We start from the raw sequence: 2,619 nt of genomic DNA on the forward strand, positions 1-2,619 counted from the left end.
ACTGTATATAAAATGCGGGCATCAGGGAGCCGCTATTAATATGCGGGGATATGCGAATGCATGATCCCTTTTTACTTTAACTTTTGAGATTTGCGATCGCACGTGCTCTGTGGAAACTACAGCGGCAGTACTTACCGCACATTTTACAAGATCAGATGCTTGTCAGTGGTGCTCAGGATCTGTAAATCATTCGCCATCATCCTTGGTCATCTCTCCTTACTCTTCTCTTGTTTATGTGGTAAGTGACATCTTATGTACTGTAATGTAACAGGCTACCGCTAGCAAGCAGCTAACCATGTCCCTTTAGTGGCTCGTGTTATTTTATTAGAACGTGTGTTATTTGTTTTCCGTGCCTTTCTGAATACAGACACCAACCCATCCCTCCACTTCACATCCCCTGCACAGGAACATAACATTTATTTCCATGATCTGCCATTTTCGCTATTATCCTCGCTTGTTTCTTCACAATACCTGCAGAACTTCTGATGGTTCGGCTGGCAGCTGGCATAGAACATGGGCAGGTTTATGCAAATGTTGGGGGCATAACTATTAGTGATCCTGACTGTAACGTCACAGTCGGTGTTATGTTCTGATTCGCCTATTTTTCAGTGGTCTTTTGCATGCATGAGATTTATATAAAAAGGAGGAAACAATGATGTTTGAGGCTCACGGTATGTCATTTCCATGTACAGAACTTTTATTATTCAACTATGCCAAGGTCAATACAGTTTTCCATTCTATGGCACCTTTAAATGTGTCAGGATGCAATTCATAATGCAATGCGAGTGCACAGTTTAGTTTAGGTTATGGGTTAATAATAAAACGTGATTTAATGACACAGACATGTGAAGGAAACACATTTGTGTCTGCGATTGCACACATACCGTACAGTATGTTTGTGGCCAACGGCTGTCAATGTCTGTGTTTCTAAGCATGGACGTCTGTGCAAATGAACTTTAATAGCCTGGGAGGAGAAATTGAGAAAAATCAATCCCTGTCTATTCTCTGTAGTGGATATAAAGGCTTTTAACAACTCATATTGACCTGCGATTACAATAGTCGGTCATATATTAAAAGCAAGCTCAGTGAACAAACAGCAGAGGCCAGTGGCAGTGGCTCATCTAGAGGACGTCTACGAAGACAAAACGCCTGGAATATTGCTGTAATATATATAAATGCTGCACCCTACAGTTGTGAGTAGTGTGGTTTTACAGGCACATTGGCTCTGAATATATTTCCCGGCTCCCCAACAGTGAGAAATCAGCATATTCTTTATGACTTCTCAGAAAAGGCCGTATTCTCTCACACAGAGCTGAGCTATATGTCAAAGCCAGTTTTATTGCCAGGAGACCCCCAGAACAAGCGGCTCTTGTTATTGTGCTCAAATAAATTTGACTCAAGTGCATATTTCAAGAGCCAAAAGATTTTTTTATTTCATGCAAACAAATGAGAAATCATTGAAACCCTGCAGCGCCGGTGAAAAATGTTTCATTACTGACTGTAAAGCAGCGCAGCTTTATATTCACGGCTGATGAAGCGGAACATGAAAACAATCAGAGAATATATATTCGCTTTATCTGTGCTCGCTGAACTGAAACACATCTGAGGTCTCTCAATGCAGGACTGTTATCAGGAAAGCTGTGATTAGCAGCTCATTAACACACGAGACAGATCTCTATCAGAATATAGCAGAATTTCACCGTCAGGCTGAATTACACAAAACTAGTCAAGAACTCGCCAGGGTTGTATTTCACTTCACATTATATAAGCATAAAGCAAATCAAGCAGAGTTTTATGGCTCTTGCGATGTATTTTTTCACTGTGACATTATTTTCATGACAATTAGGCACATTAGTTTTTACTGCAAAACTGTAAAAATGTAATTTCTGCAATTTAGAAATAATATTGATACATTAATTGCAAAACATTTATACATCTTGATGTTTCTATTGAATTTATACAGAAAAAAAACTGACACTGATGATTTCCATGACTATATTATAGTGAGAATGAGAATGTGAAAAGAGGAACGACATGTAAAAAAAAAAAGTGCTTAATTGTCATGACAATAATAAGAAATCATTTGAAATTAAATTATATGAAAATGTAAAAATAATTAATTTAAGAGATAGATCAATTAATTCAATAAATGAAAATAGTTAAATAATAATAAATAAATAAACAAATAAAATTAAATACAATTAAATTAAAGTCAATTAAAGTAAATTTTCTTTGTGCATAGAGGAATATTTGTTTCAAAAGAGTTTTATATTAGGAGCTTTTTTATTTTTTTATTCTTGTTTAATATATTTGACTGATTAATGCAGGAAATTACTGCAGAATTGGAGAAGTCCTTCACACTGAATAACAACTACCACAATGTTTTGACTGCCCACGAAAGTCACAAAAACCCCTGATGGTTTCATTCATATTTTTATTTGAAAGAATTCTCTTTCATGAGATGTATGAGGGCTTTTTATTATGTGTGTGAGTCACAGCGCTGAGTCACACTGCTTTAATTCCAGCGTAAAAGCCTGCATAATTCTCTCTGTATGTATGTGTGTGTGTGTGTGTGTGTGTGTGTGTGTGTGTGTGTGTGTGTGTGTGTGTGTTAGAGAG

The 2,619-nt window shown here is 36.8% G+C and overlaps 1 protein-coding gene across 1 annotated transcript in view; it reads right to left on the reverse strand.

Moving 5' to 3' along the window:
• Positions 1-2,619, reverse strand: part of LOC107554226 (protein unc-13 homolog C-like) — a 175,996-nt gene that overhangs the window by 99,722 nt on the left and 73,655 nt on the right. The window lies entirely within an intron of this gene.

The sequence above is a fragment of the Sinocyclocheilus grahami genome, unplaced genomic scaffold (genome assembly GCF_001515645.1).
Source record: "Sinocyclocheilus grahami isolate Dianchi unplaced genomic scaffold, SAMN03320097.WGS_v1.1 scaffold495.1, whole genome shotgun sequence".
In the NCBI taxonomy this organism is placed as follows: Eukaryota; Metazoa; Chordata; class Actinopteri; order Cypriniformes; family Cyprinidae; genus Sinocyclocheilus; species Sinocyclocheilus grahami.